Source organism: Rhinolophus sinicus, linkage group LG03 (assembly GCF_036562045.2).
Source record: "Rhinolophus sinicus isolate RSC01 linkage group LG03, ASM3656204v1, whole genome shotgun sequence".
Classification (NCBI taxonomy): domain Eukaryota; kingdom Metazoa; phylum Chordata; class Mammalia; order Chiroptera; family Rhinolophidae; genus Rhinolophus; species Rhinolophus sinicus.
The window spans coordinates 66,446,416-66,465,627 of NC_133753.1; positions in this window are offsets into that span (position 1 = coordinate 66,446,416).

Consider the following 19,212-nt stretch of genomic DNA (forward strand, 5'->3'; position numbering starts at 1 on the left):
TTGTTGACACTGGGGATCCATGTGATACTTTATATATGTGTCAGGAGCCCTGACAGTGTCTTTAAAGGCTTAAGGAACGCACCTGGGGGTGTACATAGTTCTGAGACTGGAGCCTCTCTCTCAGGGCTATTTGTACTCTAGCACACGTTGATGGATAGATGCCAGGAGGTGCTGGTGCACTATGGGGCCAACTAGGTAGCCAGGGAACTCCACCCAGTCTTAGATGATTGGGCCAAGTAGGCAGTAGTTAACTGTGTTAAAGGTGAAGGAGAGAATTCTGAGAAAGATACCACGGTATACATGCCCCAGGCAAAAAGTTTTCAAAAATTTATCTGGCTACAAAGTATGTATCAGCTCCATATTTAAGAGTGATTTATGATACATTTTAAAAGAGATTTTTATTTATTGTAAAAAGATGCAAAATGTCTGAATGAATAAAAGCCACCCCTCCCCGCCCACCTATGTGACACCCTACTCTCACACGGTGGGAGGAAGCACAGCTAAGAGCTTCTTGTCTATCTTTTTAGGAATGTATAATGCACGTAGCACTGATATATCAATGGGTGAGACTAAATGGGGCTAGAAATCAGAAAAGGAACTTTGTTCTTTCTCTAACCCAAGCCCTTCAAACTCTGTAGATCTCCCTGCACAGCCTTTGGACGGTATCTTGGGCAGACCCTGTACCTTTTCCAAACACATCTATTTATTAGGTTGGTACAAAAGTAATTGCGGTTTAAAAGGTTAAAAATAATTGCAAAAGCCGCAATTACTTTTGCACAAACCTGATATTTACAAATGTATTTAAAAGGTCTATCTGATCAGAATCAAAAGTTCCTTCTATGTCTAGTTTGAAATTTCTCCCGTTTCCCCAAGCTTAGGGTGTGATCCTGGTTCAGAAACCTGCAGGGAGGAAGAGCAGTGTGGGTTGTGGCTTTTCACTCTCCTCCATCTGGCTTTCCCACTCCACTGGATCCAGAACTGAACCCTGCTACCCCTGGTTCCTCCAGGACTGGGCTGCGGAGGCCAGATGGAAGGTCCAAGGACAAGGCCTTGATCAATGGCTGCTGTTATCAGAGACCTATGTCCTCCGGATGGTGGATACCTAATGCTGGTTTTGTCTTACATGGGATGGTTCTGTGGGTTTTTCAGAGACTCCCTCTGCTCAATAAGGGACTCTGCTCTCTGTTCTCTCAGCTGTTCTCTGTGATGGGAGACACGCTATCAGCACAGCTTCTCATGACTCTTCCTCCAGTGCAGTCTTATGACTCCTCTCTTCTCTCAGAATATTTCTGCTGCAGTTGTCTTGCAGCAGCAGGCAGAGCTCTGGGATAAGATCCTTTCAAGATGGCACTAGCTTGGCTATCTTCCAGGGTGATCACTTAGCTCATGGGAAAACTTGGCAACTTCTGGCCTTTATCCTTTTCCAGGCAAGAGACAGCACCTCATTCTATGCCCCCCAAGTTCTAGGGAACACAGATTAAGTTCACCCAAGAGCTCCCTTACTACATTCTGTTGCAAAAGCAGCATGGAAGGAGCCTTCTGAATTTCCGCAGATTGGCAAGCAATGAGATGGGAGCAAGATGCATTTTCTCCCTCTGGTGGGACCAGCCATTCTTTCTTTCCTTCTGTCTTGGCACTCCATTCAGCCTCCCTCATGAGGAAGAGAACCCATGGAAGTATAATGCTATTAAGCCAACGACACTTATCTAAGCTTTCCTTTTCTTCCTCACTCTGATCATCCTCTAACATCCTCTTTGATAGAGATTGAAGGTAGGTGATGAGATAAGAATCACAGTTTAGGGTGTTGTTTACCTTTTGGTAAGTCCTGAATGGATATTTAGAATATGGGGCAACATGGCTATAGTTACTATAATAGACATAACTTACTATTATTAATTTTGAAACTTCAGCCCAGATTCTGATACAACACGGAGTTGATTTAAGCAAAACACGCGCACACACACACCACATTTCTAAATATAATAGATCCTTTTTTAACCTCAAATGGGAGTATATACTGTGTTTACTGTCCTAGAACTTATTTTCTTAATGTCTTAGACAACTTGTATTGTCAATCCACATGGGTCAACTAGAGTTTTACACTATATGGCTGTTTCCAGATTTCTGTTATGACAAATAATGCTCAAGTGAAGAGTCTTTGTACACTTTTGGGAGAACATCTGCCAAATAAATTCCTAAAAGGAAAATCACTTTGAATTCACAAGTAAAATTTTAATATAGGTTGCCAACTTGCCAATTTTTTAAATCAGTTTTCACTTTAACCATTTGAATGTGGAATGCCCATTTCTTCACACCTCCACTAATCAGGGGATTTAAGAAGCACTTAAATATTTGTCAGTCTGATAGGTAAAAAAAAATAAAAAAGGTATATCTACATTATTTTAGTTTATATTTATTCAGTTATGAACATGGAGGAACATCTTTCCATACATTTATTGGTCTTTTGAATCTTTTTTCTGAGTTGCCTTTTCATTTCCTTTGTTCACTTTTGTATTCATGGTTTTCATATTGATTTTTAAAGAGCACCTTGTGTAATATGTTAAGGACAGTTGCCTCTTTCTGATATGTGAAATGAAACATTGCCTCCAGTTCTTCTCTGATCCATTGACTTTGTGTGTATCTTTTATTTATTCCTCTAAAGAAGTTTTACAATTTTATATAATATATCCATCAGTTTTTCCTTTCTGGTATTAGGGTTTTATGACATCCTTAGAAAGGCACCAAGGTTCTAAAAATACCCATCTCCTTCAAGTGTTTCTATGGCATCTTTTTTACATTTAAATTATTGATCCTATGGAATATATTTTAGGGTGAAGTGTGAACATTTTTACACCGAATATTGAATGTAAACTTTTTACTTCCTGGACTTCTCTAATTCCTTTCTCTTCTTCACATCACTGAATGATAATCTAAATTATACTCAGAGACCCGTCTTTAAACACACAGCTTCTCACATAGTTAAACACAAAAGGTAAAGAAAAAAGGCAAAACACTTTTTGTTTTAAATTATGCCTACTGCCCACTTTCCAAGATTCTTAGCCTGGTTTTCCCAGGCATTGGCCTCTTGAAATGGTGCTTATTTCCATGGTAGTTGCAAAGTATTTTAAAATCTAGTGATGAAAGAGACAAGAATATTTGCTCCTCCCCATTTTTACAGCGGATGCCAAGGGGGGCGGAGTGGGGGAAGTCACAGACCCAAGGTCACAGAGCAATTTAGGGTGTTGAAATCCAAGATTCTGTGCCATCTAGCCTGTTGCAGTAATCATCAGACACCATGTACAAAGCACAGGTAGAAAGCATTCTTCTTCTGATTGCATCACTCACTAAATTACATAATCCACAACAAAAACAGCTAGAGGGCAGTGGATAGGGGAAAGCTTAGCCATTGAAATGTGCAGATGTTTCAGTGAATTGGGAAAATGGCCTGCTCATAGAGATCATATATAATATTTGACGATGTGAGTCAGACTTGGGCATCATTCAAGATTAATCTTATCCCCTTAATGAAATAGCTGATTGTTTTGACTTGTTCTCTTCTGCCTGTTCCAAGTTGCCTGACAGTGTGTTATAGAAACAGTCTTGCTGGTCTGAAGCTCTCTTCTCAAATACTGAATTATGGAGTCCATTAAGAAGTTCAGAAGATCTGTTTGGAGAGGCAGGAATCCAGTAAAGCTTCTAATTTTTCCATGATGACTGATGGATTTGGAGCACTCTTAAGGGGTGGCTGTATAATGCTAAGTGTTTAGTGTGTGCCAGCTTTGTCACCTTACATGAACCCTGTAACTACCTTTTATTCCAACGTCATCTTCACAGGCTGCCTCCGAGGGAAGGAGAATTTCTGACTTTGGAAGTTGGGAGAGACTGAAGGGGGATGGGCATGGGAGTGGGGGAGGCACCAAAGAAAACCTGCCTGTGTCTTAATTACCTGGCAGATTCCCTGCTTTAGTTTCATAGGTCATTGGATTTCTTCCAGAAATGCTATTTTGCAAAGGGTCTGTGGAGTAGCTTCGTCCCTCTGGTGAACAGGTTATTCCTTTCCTAGCAACAGGATATGGGAGGGTTCAGCACCAGGAAGATCCCAGTGTCAAAATGGTGGGGGGAAGTCGGAAATGGTCTCTGTCTGACCAACTGCTATTTTCTCTAAACTCAAGTGGCTCTGGGGATTGGCCCCAGCACCTCATAATACTGGGAGACTGTTTTTAATCCTAGGTGCCTGACGTTCTTCAGTTAGTCTGTGGTTTATGCGGTCAGCGTTGACAGCACCAACTAAGTTGGAGTTACAGGCAGTGATTGTGCTTGTCATAGAAATGGCTCATTCCTTGATGTGCTTTCAAGTGCTGTGTCCTATGAATCCTGTTGGCAAGAAAATCATCCTCCACCCTAGCACTTAGATAATAAATATGCCTTGAAAAGCAGCCAAAAATGCATATGTTTGCTGTGCTGTTAGATTTCTTTTTGAAAGGGAAAAGCACTTCTGGTTGCGATGCACAAAAGATCCTATTAATTAGGAGATCTTCTAACATCTCCCTATAGAACAAAGAAAAAATAATAGCCCACGTTGCTACTCCACTGGCTCCTTTGTTGGACAAAGTTTATTGCTCTTGCTCCTAGCAAAGAAATTGCCACTCTGACCCCTCAGTTGTCTGTCTTATCCTCGCACTGTGCATACACAACTATTCATTAATGTCATTAAGACTTATGAGTGTATATCCGGTGGGGTGGAGGCAAGGGGACTAGATCCCAAAGTCAACATCTTCACAATACATTCCAAGATGAAAATGATCAAAGTCCCATTACTCTTCAGTGACTAACAGAAAACAAAAGAGAGCATTCAGGACACAGGTTAAAGACGAAGCAGATTTTAATTCCCCCTAACCCCCCGCTCCCCCGCCAATTGTGTTCATATAGCACAGGATTCTAAAACATTTCAAGTCAAACTTGTCCCTAGGTATACTAGGATAGGGTCATTGGATCTCACTTGGAAATAGAATTTCAAGAAAGAAATTTAAGTTCCCAGAAAGCTGAAGGAGAAAAGAGCAGCCCCCAGGTAGAAACCAGGTGCTAAAGACACTGAAACACTTGAGGAGGAGATGTGTGTTGTGATGAAGGAGCTAGGGAGGGGCCTTCGTGTCCCTGAGGAGACAGGGGGATTTCTTAGGTCCTTTCTACATGATGAGTCTGTAGTTAGACTGGGAAGGGATACAAAGATACCTGGTCTCAACTCTAAGAACAATGCCCTCAGACTCCCTATCTTATTCTGAGGGACAGCACATTCCTATTCTTTGTTCATTGCACTGTATACTTATATTTTATGAGCCCCCCAAAGAGTGATACCCCACTCTTTCCACTCTGAGCCTTATAAGGCTGACATATATGGACTGAATCAACTGGGCTTCCTTGCCTCTGGCTTCTGTTGGCTTTGGCTGATGGGAGGGACTGGCAAGAAGTCCTAAGGGAGCAGGAAAGTGAGATGGATCTTCTTATTCACCACAGCCCTTCCTGCCAGGCTTCAGGTTATTAAGCTGTATTCTTCTAGAAAAGGCCAAAGCTCCTGCTGGGGCCCTTTCCTACACTACAGGTCTCACTGGGATCCAGCAACCACTCCCTCCCCTTGCAATTCAGGCCTGGGATCTGGTACTGTCCCTCTCTTGCTACCCAGGGATTGTTTACCATCCTTTGCTGTGATTGCTTAACCATAATTATTCTGGCTTTTGCACTCTTTCAGTGGGCCGTTTTCTGCTAGAATGATGGCATGTACATCTTTCCACATCAGCAAAGCCCAGAACAGATAGCAAGTGGTCAGCCCCTCACCTGGGTCCAATGGTCATACTTTATAGTGTTGCGGTTCCTCGTAGTTGTTCTGCCTTTGCAGATGTTGTTCCTAGGCCCCCATGTTGAATTGTTACTTTGTGGGGTGCTCTGTTTCTGTTCTCTGGCCATGTTAGCTGTTAAGTGCAACCTTGGCCTATCTGCTCTTTCTTGCTTTGGATAATTTAAGTCGATGCTTCCTAAGAGGCAAGTACTGTGCTGAGTTCTTTACCTACATATTTTATTTATTCTTCACAATAAGTAGTTACTATCTTTATCCTCATTGCACAAAGGAGAAAACTGAAGCTCAGAAAAAGTTGCTGAAGGCCAGGGATTCAAATCTAAAGCACGAAGCTATGCACTAGCTCATTCCTGGGGTTGGTTTTCAGAGCTCACTGTAATTGCACCCCATGTTTCTATGTGCACTGGTGCTTCCCTTGTGTTTCCTAAACCATGGGACATTCTAGCTTTTCAAATTACTCACTGGGCTTCTCGGCCTGGGCCATCTTCTGCTCTTTCCAATCTGGAACTTGGTCTCTGTCTTAGTTTGCCAAGGCTGCCATAACAAAAGTCAACAGACTTGGTAGCTTAAACAACAGAAATTATTTTCCACAGTTCTGGAGGCTGGGAATTCCAACATCAAGGTGCCAACAAGACAGATTTCATTCTGAGGCCCCTTCTCTTGGATTGTAGGTGGCCTCCATTTGCTGTGTGCTCACATGACCTCTTTGTGTGCATGCAGAGAGAGCGAGGTCTCTGTTGTGTTCTTCTTTTTATGAGGACACCAATTCTAGAGGATTAGGACCTCACCCTAGGAGCTCACTTAACCTTTATTACCTTCCTTAAGGCCATATCTACAAACAGTCACTTTCGGGGTGAGGCCTACAACATACGAATTTTGCGGGGGGAGGGGAGGACACAATTCAGATCACTGTCTCCTTAGCATTGATTTCTGATCCATGATGTCAGAAACAAAAATCAGATCCTCCACTGGCAGGAAAAAATGTCCTTTCCTCATACCTACAAGGTAATTAATCTTTCCAAATTCTTCCAAATGAGTATAATTTTTTTTTTTAATGCTAGGATTTGGAAATATCACTTAATCAAACTCAGTTTAAATTATACACAAATGAAGACCCTGACAGAATATTTATGCTTAGAGCATCCTATCCTGACTTCAGGCAGAGAAACATTACATCATCCCAGTCAGATGTGGTCTATGTCACACTTAATCATTCTACATTGAATTTATACACTTCTGAAGGGACCAAGTTTGCTTCTACAACTTGAGAATTGTGTGGAGATGAGAGATGACAATCATGTATAAAAACAGATAGGAGGTGCTTAATTAAGGGAAGAAAAGAAAGAAAAGCTGAGATGGTAGAGACGTGGGGTGGGTGAAAAATTTTGTCCTTTGACTTTTTTTTTTGGTGATAAATCATAGGATGAAAAAAGTGGTGATATAAACAGTTTCCCTTCCTTTTCATACATCTCTTACCTTTCCATTCCCTTAAATCTTATCAGTTTTGTTTGTTTGTCTGTTTGTTTCTGCTCAGTTCTACCTCTAGAGAAGATAGATTTGCTAGTATCTACAGTGGACCAGGTTGTCACGAGTTAGCTAGTTCCTGAAGGAAAGCTGGCATTTGTTGATGAAGAATCTTTAAACTTTAGGTTGTCTCAACTTCTAAATAACTGGCTAATACGATAAGAATATCACAGCTCTCCAGAAGAGCAATTTATCACTTTTTTTTGGAAAAAAGAAAATCAGTATGTTTTTACACATAAAGAAAAAAGTTATAGAATGTTTAGAATGCTTTGCCATTTGTATATATTTTTAAGTTGGCATGTTTAGGTCTATGGTGTATGTCAACACAGATGAGTCTGTGTTTGTTTGGTATAGTGTACACTATAGAAAGGAAATCTAATTAACACTAGAGGTGCTAACTCTTGGGGCAGGGGCACAATTCAGAGCAGGTAATCCAAACCATTTGTGTTTTCCCAAAGTCCTGAGTATGCTTTCAACTGAGAGAGTCAATAGGAAGAAGGAAAGAGTTTGGGGCCTCTGGACAGTTATAGGCCTGGGGCAACTGGCTTCTCTGATATGTGAGGCGAAAATCCTTGCTGAGACACACTGATAAGATGTTTAACCACCAATACTTGTGTGGAAAATCCTAGTCTGTTATGACTCTGATCTTTTTTCAGGAAGTCAAGTCCACAGTTTCTCTCAGATACCACTTTTAGGTTGTAGTTCGTTCAGTGTCACATAGAGCTCTATAACTCCAATTACTTATGCTAAGTCTAAGCTTATTGTCTCTTGTTCTGTCTACAGTGAAGCTAAAAATCACCTAGTCTACATAATGATTCTTGTCACTGAAAACTTGCTCTTCCCTGTATTAAATATGCTGCGCCTCTTTGAGTTATCAGAATACAAACAAACAAACAAACAAACCAAAAAGGGGGTGTGGCATTAGATTGAATGTCTTCAGAAAGTTCCATGTACCCTGTGGATTCTTAGTTATCCTTCTTGCTTATCCTCTTGAGTAAGGGGATATGTGGACAGAGAACCAGATGACATGTCTTTTTTTTTTTTTCTTAACAAGCAAAAGGGAGGGGTTTGGTGAATTAAAAAGTCAGATATAATACCATGGGGAAATTATGACTTGATATTAAAACACAGTTGGCATGATGAAACTATCATACATAGTCCTATTTCTTCACACAAGCACAAGTGTATCACAGGGAAGCTACTTACGTGAGTCTTTTTTTCTTTTCTTTTCTTTTCTTTTTTAATAACAATGTGGGAGAAGAGTTTCAGTTCTTAGATGTCGGCCTTTATAACTTCCTTGTTGAAATTGTGAAGTTTCAAAGTTAATGTCTCCCTCAGGGAATTTCCTTGACAAGCTAAACAGTTCTTTCCTTATTCTTCCAAGGTGGGAAACTCTCAAGGGGGCAGGTCTGTCAGCCACACCTCTTCCTGGAACATCACCACTGCACCCTGGAATGTGGGACCTATGGGGCTTGTGGCAGGTGGGAATCCTGGAAAACACAAAGAGCACAGTTGTGCCTCTTCTAAAACTTCGCTTTGTCAGTTCAGAAACTGTCTTTATTGAGCTGGTGTCCCGACACAGATGCTAGAGAATCTTTGGGAGTTGATACACTTGGGAGTAGATCCAAAATTGGGATCAGGAGAGGTACTCTCTAGAAACCAAAAGGGTCCAAACCTCCCTTATTAATTCACCTGTACCAATGACACTTGTGAGGGTTAATTTTATGTGTCAATTTGGCTAGACCACAGTACCCAGATATTTGCTCAAACATTGTTCTAGATGTTTCTGTGAAGGTGTGTTTTTAGATGAGATCAACATTTAAGTCTACAGATGTTGAGTAAAGCAGATTTACCCTCCAGAATGTGGGTGGCCCTCATTTAATCAGTTGAAGATCTTAATAGAAAAAAAAACTGACCTCCCCCAAAGAAGAGGAAATTTTGCCAGCAGATTGCCTTTGGACTTGAATGGCAACTCTTCCCTGGGTCTCCAACACATATACACATGTGCGGCCACACATATGTGCCCACACACACATGCACACACACACATGCACGCACTCACACCCTATTGGTTCTGTTTTTCTGGAGAATCCTGACTACTATGGCACTGAATATACCTTACAATTGGTTCTTAAAACTTGATTAGAAGCCTATTGTGGAAGATAGTTATTTGCCTTATACCTTGATAACTTGGCAATACTTTTCTCAGGCTGTGGTTCCATATGAAGCTGATATGAAACATGCAGTCATGGGAGAGACCTCAGGTGTAGGGATTTATTCTCTACACCTTGGCTTTCTAAGACCATTATGTTATCCCCATGCTTAAAATTCTTTATTACTTTCAAGAAAAAAGTCAAAATTATTGATTAATGTGGCCTATGAGTAATGTGATGATATAATTATTCAAATGGGGACACTTCTGAGAGTTAAAGTAAGTGCTATTAGCAGCATCATCATATCTGCAAGACCTTGTTCTGGCCCCTATCTCGCCTCCTCTAGCTCCGTGTTCCCCTCCATTCACCTGGTGGGGTGCCATGCTTCTTCCTACTGCAAGGCTTTTGTCCATGCTGGCCTTTCTGCCTGAAACAGCTCTCCCCCAAGTACCCTAATTCTGCCTAAATAATACTTCCTTACCATTCAGATTCAGCCCAAACATCACTCACTTAAGGAAGCCTCCTTGTTTCCCTGGATGAGGTTGACATGTTCTCAAAGCCGCACTGTCTTTCCTTTGTGGCACTTATCCATTTCGTAACTGTACCTTTTTACTTTTATTTGGGTCATTATCAGATTCAAGTTTGTCCCTTTGACTGACTGTGGGCTTCACCAGGACAGGGATTGTGTCTGTGGTTCCATTGCTCAGGTGCATGCCCCCAAGTATTTATTGAATAAATAAAGGAGTGAATCCTAACCACTTGAACCCCTTAAAAGGAAATGTTATTTTCACTGGTTAGTAATTGAGGAGACCAGGGTTCATATAACATGCCCTTGGTCACACAGTAGTAAAACTGATATTTAATGCTAAGTCTGTTGACTCAGAACTCGTGCACTTTCCACTACACTTTCCACTTCTGTAGGTGCCTTTCCTGCAACCTACCGAAACCAAAGGCAAGATGACTTAAAGAAAACTCTCTGGTCTGTGGACTGCCCTTATTGCTATGTCTCTAAAAACACACCCCAAGTCTTGACACTACCAAGAGAAATGAGAAATCTATCTGTGTGTTTTAGATTGGAACCAAACTTAGAGTAATGGTCTGGAAATCACGATACCAATTATCTCTGAAAACATCAAACATCAGAGTGAAGCATATCACTTGAAGGTGAGAATAAGCATGTAAATAAGCATGAAGGAGAGAATCAGACAAAACATGTTAACATCTTCACATTTCATAAAAATGGACCTCAAAATCACATATCTAAAATTTTCATACAACTCAAAGGTGTTTTTTGTATAACTCTAAAGGATCAAAGCAATTGACTTTTAATTTATTCCTAAATAGCAATACTAAACCCTGTCCTGGTGGTCAGGCAGATAATTCCATTTCATTTTAGAAACACAACAGCTTAAGAATTGTGCAACCTTTCTTGCCTATCATGTAATGAGGAGACAGCTCAGACAGGGAAACTTGCAAAAATCTAATCAAAACGGCCTCACAATACTGTCTCCTGAATTTCAGACCCACAGGGCAGTTTCACAGCCAAGTCTGAAAGACTTGAAAAAACAGGGTTAGCTTGGAAGTGCTGACACAAGCCCAGCAGAGAGAATGGCTTCACTATATTGCTGTAACAATCTGAAAAAAAAAAATGAATAATTTTTTTTTTGTCTGCATTAATCTTCAAGCTGCTTCTACGTGACTTGAGCATATGCCACCGAAACCAACATAACTTGGCCACGTAAATTGTGTGTACATTCCTAGTGAATAGGGCCCTTGATCACATTCCTACCAATTATGCTGTTCTCAAAAAGATCTGAACTGAGTCCTAACATGTTAAGAATGCTCAGGGGGAAAAAAGAAAAAAAAACAACGGTGGAGAATTTTGCTTCTCTGTTATAAAAATAGAAGAAGGAGGGGCTTATCACAACAGCAAGTTAAGACTTTTTCAGGCATTTTCTACTGAGGTAAAATAAATTGATATATGAGTTATTATTAGGTGAGCTTATGGTTCACTTGATGGCAAAGAATACCAAGGACTTTAGGAAAAATCATTTTGGTGATACCTATGCTTCCACAGGACTTGGTTTTTCTCTCATGGCATTTATCTTTCCCTGGCTGCAATAACAGACATTTGTGTTTTTGCTTTACTTTTCATATCTGTACTCCCACCCCAGCCCCTTTAGATGTGAGTTGCTGGAGGACAGGAAATACTCTTTTAACCCCATTTTGCTCTCAGTTGCAGTGAAAATAAATACAAAATACATGTTAACTGACTTCAGTATTATCTTATAACTGTCGACCTGTACAGTGTGAGGTATGGACAGAGGAGATATATTCTGGCAGATAAAATTATGACAACTCTTGAAATGTATAGAACTACCTGGGCCTGAGATTCTTTTATGTGTTTTGTCATTAGCCTCTTGAACACTAGTGCTCTTAGCCTTGACCGGTCACCTGTCAAACCCAAATGGCAGCACTGCTTTTCCTTTAAAGGAGTATTAGAGGCTCAGTTAACAAAGCCAGCGTCATCATCACATAGGCTCCATAGTGGGAAAACTTAGGCTTGAATCCCAGTTTTGCCAGTTCCTGGTTGTGTGACCTTGGGCAAATTTCTTAATCTAAGGGAAATGGTCTAGACAGATTCCAGAGATGAGTGCCTATGGCTGGTGGGTGTTTCACGTGCTCCTACATGCATTTGTGTGGGCGAGCTGGGTTCACGTAAAAGTACCAGGACAGAACCCACTGGAAACCTGGGCATAGTAGGCAATTTTGAGAAGAATAAGATTTGAATTTGGTGTATAAGGTTGGCATTATCTGTTATCCTAATTTTATCTGGGGAAGTAGGAGAGAGACTAGCAATCAACCACCATGTCTGGATCTGGAAATTGCTTCTTGTACCTTGAAGGGGTATGGCAATCCTGCACATGCAACCAAATACAATCCTCAAAGTTCACTGACGCTGCTGCTGGGAATCCCAATAGCATCTCCACACCCTTGAACTATTAAAAAAAACTGTGGAAACCCCCAGATGTTCCTTCCTCCATGTTTACCCATGTTAGGAAATTACCATGCTACATACCCTTTTAGGCTTTTTAGGATTGGGGAAATGGAATTAACTGACATTTCTGAGAAGTCGATGCAAATTATTTTAAAGATTTGAGGTTCGGGTTAGATATTGTCATCTCACAGCTTAACCTGTACCTTATGCAGTTTAGCATTCTGTATGTATCTATACAGATGATAAAGTGTCACCAGTGGCACACAGATATGGTGGCTGTTCCCGGGAAGATATTTTTTTCTCATTTTTATAGACCGTTTAAAAAGAGACCTTGGAGTGAAGCTTCTTGCCCAAGGCCATATAATAGGTAGGTAGTGCAGGCAGAAGTCTCAGGGATTTAGGTCCAATTGGTTTGATGTCCTGGAAGAGTCCTTTCAGGATTGGAATGAGGAAGCTGCAGCATGGCTGAGCCTTTTCTTTTTGACTCTTTCTGAAATGGGTTGCATCATCTGACTCTCTGAAAGTAAGTTTACTTAAAAAAAAAATTAATGGGGATTTTTATTACAAAGGATGCAGCATTTTAGCAACACTGCATGACCCAGTGAGTCATTTCAGAGGTTCCTTACATAATAGGGATTTCCCTCAGGCCATACCAGTCATGAGGTAGAGCTGGGATGTCCTACTGTAGCAAATTGATGTTTCTGCTCCCCTTGTCTGGGCCCCGTGGGAACTTCCTACCCAATCCAATCCTTCCCTCTGCTCAGACAGGGGAGGGGAATCCCTGAAGGGTGAATGTCCTAGGGACTGCAGTCTTTCCTACACACTTCGCCTCTGTGTCTGGCAATGGCAGTGTTTCCTGACCCAGCCACGGGCCGCAGAACCACGTGCCAGTCTTGTCTGTGTCGCTTCAGAGGCCTAAACTTTCCACATACCAATGCATAATGCCTTTCTCTTCTTTACTTCCACTGGATGTGGCCATTTTCTCTCCTACAGAAGGCAAGGAGGAGGATGGATTCTGTATACGAGGATCTTTCTCAGGGATTCTTCTCTTCTCACGTCTTATATCAGCCAGTTCCATCTAGCTCCTCTCTGGAGGAGTGAGGTCCCTAAGAACCATGCTGGTCTGCCTTCCTTTCTTCCTGTAGGACAGTCTTGGGGTCTCTTCCTCTAGCTATTTCTTCCCACCTCCACTAATAGATTCCTTCCAAAATACGAGTAGATTTTGGGGGACTGGGGAGTAGGGGCAGGTGGCTTTGTTATACTTTCTTGAAAGGGGAGGAATCAGGATATTAGAATATAAAGTAAGGAAATTATTCAGATATATTCATCACCTTAACTCTGGGTCTCTATGAGGTTTTTGTTTTTAATTACTAGGCTTTATCCTATAAAATAGTTTTCAGTTTACAAGAAAACTGAGCAGATAGTACAGAGAGTTCCCAGATACTCTCTCTCCCCGCTCTGTGAGGTCTTAACTGCTCAGTTTTGGACCTGATGAACTACTGAAGAATAGATGCAATCTTGTAAGTACAACATTTCTAACCTGCTGAACCACTGAGGGACATGCAAGGAAATGAATAAAATCAGCGTTCTAAGTAGATCACTTATCATCTTGGTTGTTTCTAAAGGCAAATTACTAAATGTACTAATTGCAGGGCATCTTAGTTATTCAGATAAGAAGCACAAATAGTGAAGAATGTTTATTTTACACTTTAACTTACCTTTTTTTAGTTTAAAAGAGGTCGAATATAATTGAGTAGTATTCTAACAATAACCAAAATTTTCTAATTGCTTATCTCCGTTTTCAGTTGCTGCTGTTCTGGGTTCCCATTCCAGTCCAACCCATGTGTCCAGAACCACAAACTGACTCTTAAAAGCTACCTGCGGTTGAAGTATGGGAGCAGAGTGGGAGTTCTATTAACTGTGTGTGGTTTCATCTTTCTGCAGCTAATTCCCTAAAGCCTTTAAGAGGCGAGGGAGTTCGAAGAAGTCTTCTCTAATGATGTAGTAATGGTTGGAAAAGCTTGTTGAAAAGGTTGTAAATATTTGTTGATTGATTGTCAACAGAGAAAAAGCCTTTTACTCCTCCACAGGGCTGAGAGGAGGGTGAAGGAGGAAGCTTTTACACACCCATTGGAATTCAGCTTTTTTATTTCTCATGCTTTGAGGTCTTAGACATGCATTTTACAAATAGAAGTTATCTTTCACCTTCAAAAAAGAAAAACTAGAATAAAACAGTTTTCTTAAGTTTTGCTCTATAACGCAGGGAAATATGCAAATAGTCAGTTACTAAATTGGACAAGGCTAAGCACAGCTCTTCATATATAGAACAAAATTTTAGTTTCAATCCACTGAAGGGAGATGGAGTAGGTGGAGTAGGCAGCTGCTGATGTCATGAGATGTGAACGTGACCAAAAGACTTGCCTGCACAAAATCATCTTTCCCTGGGTCTACCCTAGATTGAAAGGCAGCCAGCTATTGGAACTGCTCTTCTGGATAAAGATATTGTCTCCTTTAGGTGCCATTAAAATAGACTTCTATTCCTTGGGAAATATAAATGTTAATGTATTAGGAAAGATTAAAATGTATGTCTGTGTGAAATTTTTATTTTGAGATAATTGCAGATTCACATATACTTAGAAGAAATAATCTAGAGAGATCCCATACCCCCTTCACCCAGTTTCCCCATCTTGCACAACTAGAGGGCAACAACACAGCTGGAAAAGTGACGTTGATAAGATCCACAGGCCTCATTCAGATTTCTCCAGTTTCACATATACTCGTTCGTTATGTATGTTTAGTTCTATGCAACTTTATCCTATGTATAGATTGGTGTAGCCATCACCATCATCAAGATACAGAAGATACAAGATCCATCCCAAGGTCCATGGGGAGTCCCAGAGCAAAGATTTCCTATTAGAGAAGTCCTGTATGGGCAGACATGGCCTCGCCGCAAGTTCACCTTCCCTGCACAGTCATTGGTTGGGAGCAGCCAGCGGGGAGAGTGGTCTCAGCATAAACACTGTGGCAGATACAAAGATGTGTTGGCTGGAGGCTACAGGCCAACGACATTCTTTGCAGCAGGTTCTTTCTTGACAGATCTGACAAGCACACTACTATGGTGGCCATGACAACCTTTCTTCTTTCTTTATCTTTCATGGTATTAACACTTTTGAAGAATAGTCTTCCCTCACCTTTGTTTTTAATAGAATAGTCTTCATTTGGGGTTTGTCTGATGTGTAACCCAGTGTTGTTGTTGTTTTTCCTGAACGTATATTTCACAGACTGTTTTACTGATAATCACCTATTAACCTCCCTTTGAGCTGATACTCTACAGAATAGACTTTGGGAAACTGCATTCATTGATGTTGCTACGGGAAGTGATCTTTCCTCCTCTTTTGTCTAATGATCTTGTTCGTTCTTCAAAACTCACACTCTCCAGTGTTTCAGATGGTCATACTCTCCTCTTCCCACAACATGCTGTGCATCTCTCTGCCATCATACTTATCAGACAGGCTGTCATCAGTGGGCTTGTCCAACTCCTTTAAGCTCATATAGAAAATGTTCAACAAATGAATGTACGGAGTACTGCATGCACTCTTTCCAAAGGGCAACATTTCTAGTAATTCTAAGAACGTCACTAAATTTTATTTATATGGAACCAAAAATTAAGGGCAAATAATTTGGACAATTCATAAGAATTAAGCGGGGGGGTGGGGGGAGTGGATATAGAACCAGAGGAGAGACTATCGCACATCCTCTTACACTCTGGAAACAATGTCTTATTAAGAAGACTGGAAATTCTTAAGAAGTCTTTATAGTAGGTTACTCAATGGCTATAAATATAGCCCTATGAAGACGCCATTTGGAAACAAGAGCTCCAGTACTGGTTTTGCTGATGAAACTTTGAGCCCTGATAGTTTATGTGCTGGATTCAAAGTTGGAATGAAGCACACGAGGGTTCTGGGCAGGCCAAACATTTGGCATCCCTACAAATCAACTTTCTTTAAATATTTAAGTATTTATGTAGAGGAGGGGCTGAACACTGCAGAGGAAAAGCATAGAAGGACCACTGGAAGCAGAGCTCTGCCTATTCTCCTTAGGTCCAAGCACTCCAGTGCTGTCCCCAATTCATGTACACCATTCAGCAAATCAGAAACCCTGAAGTTCACTTGACCCTCCTCTTTAGGCAATGAGGACTTAAGCATGCCCCTTGGGATGTCTCACTCCCCATCCCGATACTTGCTTTATCCAAGTATTTTTTTAAGCCCTGTATTTCACTTTTCCTGAGAACATTTTTGGTAAATACAATGTTCTCCAACTCATTACATTAGCAGCAAAGGTGCTCCCTAATATGTTGACTCCCTATAAGTAAAGTAGCCTGGCTGGCAGCCCCTTAATCCAACTCTGATTGAATTTGGGGAATGAAAAGACATTAGCTTGGCACCAAAATTTCTACTCCTTATTTTATCTTTTGTTTTAGGTACAGATATTGACTTCCATTTTCATTTTAAAGTGATTACCTACTGTAATGCTCGTATTGAGCAGTGAGATTTGTGCACTTGTAATAATACTTTGGTAATATAATTACCTACTGCCTCTTAAAACTTAGACCATCCATGGACAGAATGGATGGCTGATTATGGGATAAACTTTGAGGGGAAATTAAAAACTCTGTTTGGTTAAAATATATCTTCTACCAACTTGCCACTAATTTTTAACTTACTTAACTAAAAAAGAAATACTCATCATTGGGTAAAAATAAAATTTTCAAATAAACAAAAATAAGAAAAATTAAAATAATCCCCAAACACCTGCCAGAGGTTTTATAACACAACATTTTGGTGTATATCCTTCTAGGGTTTTCCTAGAAGGGTATGCATGTGAAAAATATATACATTTGAAAATTAGATTTTCAAAGACCAGATGGCTGCCTATATTGTGCTATGTAACCTACTTTTTAGAAGACTATCCATACCAATAAACATATATTTAATTTATTATTTTAAATGTTTGCACATTATCCTATTATGTGGATTCCTAGCCATTATTTAATTAATTTGATATTCTCTACTGTATTTCACCATTCCCCTATCATTGGATATTCAGATTATTTCCAAATTTTCATTATGATAAGTAACATGGTAGTAAGCGTCTACATTATACATATCTTTGGGTTCAGTTATTCTGGTATATGTCCCCACAGGTCTCATTGGTGGGCCAAAAGTTTTTCACTTTTTTAAGGCTTTTGCTAAGTGTTGCTGATTCTTGCAGCAACAAGAATGTCTGAGGATCTAGGTCCCCAGAAGATCCTAATAACAAATAGTTTACTTGGAAGAAAAAGTTAATTACCCAACTAATGAGGACCAGTAGAGCACACTGGCATAAGGACTCTGAGAAGCTTGGTGAGCAGCCTAGAAAATCACATATTTTTTAAAATGTATGTATAAAGAGGACTCAAGAAATTTTCTTTGCAGACCAGAAGGCCTGCGGTGATTAGCTATCATGGTAGCCTGTGCTGTTAAGTGTGGACAGAGTAGGAAAGAGTGCTAACAGGAGTGTGTGTGTGTGTGTGTGTGTGTGTGTGTTTGTGTGTGTGTATGTGTGTGTGTGTGAGTGTGTGTGTAAATGAATGGGGAAGAAGGGTAGAATGCAGACTTTATTATCTCACAGTTTTGCCTGCTGCATGTCTTGGAAGAGAACAAGTATTCTGCATTGCACTGACCTTGTAGAACTTCTACTATGTACCTTTCTTGGAGAAAGCTGCTTTATTGTTACAATAACACATGTCTGCAGATTATTTTTTCATACTCTGGTGTCTGTAATACCATTATTTACCACCTTATCCTCTTTTATTTGTATGGTTTTCGGTGGTTAGGTATGGGGAGATATTGATAAGAGGGAGTCTTGAACCTTTCACATAAAAGTAAGGAACATATAAACTTGAAAAACAGTCTTTGCTCTCCTTTAGCCATGCAATCGTTAGTGAGCTATTCTGCATCCTGAATAGCTATGGAGAAAGTCAGTTCTCAGTCAGGGAAATCAACCAGGAAGCCAACTTTGTGGTGTTAACAAGGGTAGGGCACCTTTGGGGAAGCAAAAGAAACTCCAACCAAATGGTAAACATGGGTCTGCTTATTTATTACCTAAATAGTAACCAATGGTTCTGTCGCTCTGAATATCCAGTTGACCGTTCGTTGGAGAAGGGTGCGTGGACCCATGTTCACTATGCCCATATCTTTTCCATGCCTCTCCTTCTCCATTTGTAAAACAAATGACCTCTAGATTTCATGTCATCTATTTAGAGATTTAAGAGTAAGACAGCCCCTTAAATTTTAAACAGAAAAACTTGGTGTTATTCCATCAGAACAACAAAGGTTTGTATCAGATTACATTTTCCAAAAATTGGCCATAGCAGTATTTCCACTGCTACATGGTCCTTCAGAACAAGGCTACTTTGCTATCTAGAGATGGAGTTTATTTCTCCTTCCTTCAACCGCGGTGGGCTCATGGCTCCTCTGACCAGTAGAATATAACAGAAGTGATGCTGTGTGATTTCTGAGGCTCAATCATATAAATGACACAGCTTCTCCCTGTCTATCTTTTTTTTTTTGCAGCCACAATATTGTGAAAGAAGCCCAGGTCATATATGAAGAGGCCATGTATATATGTTCCAGTCAAAAGCTCCT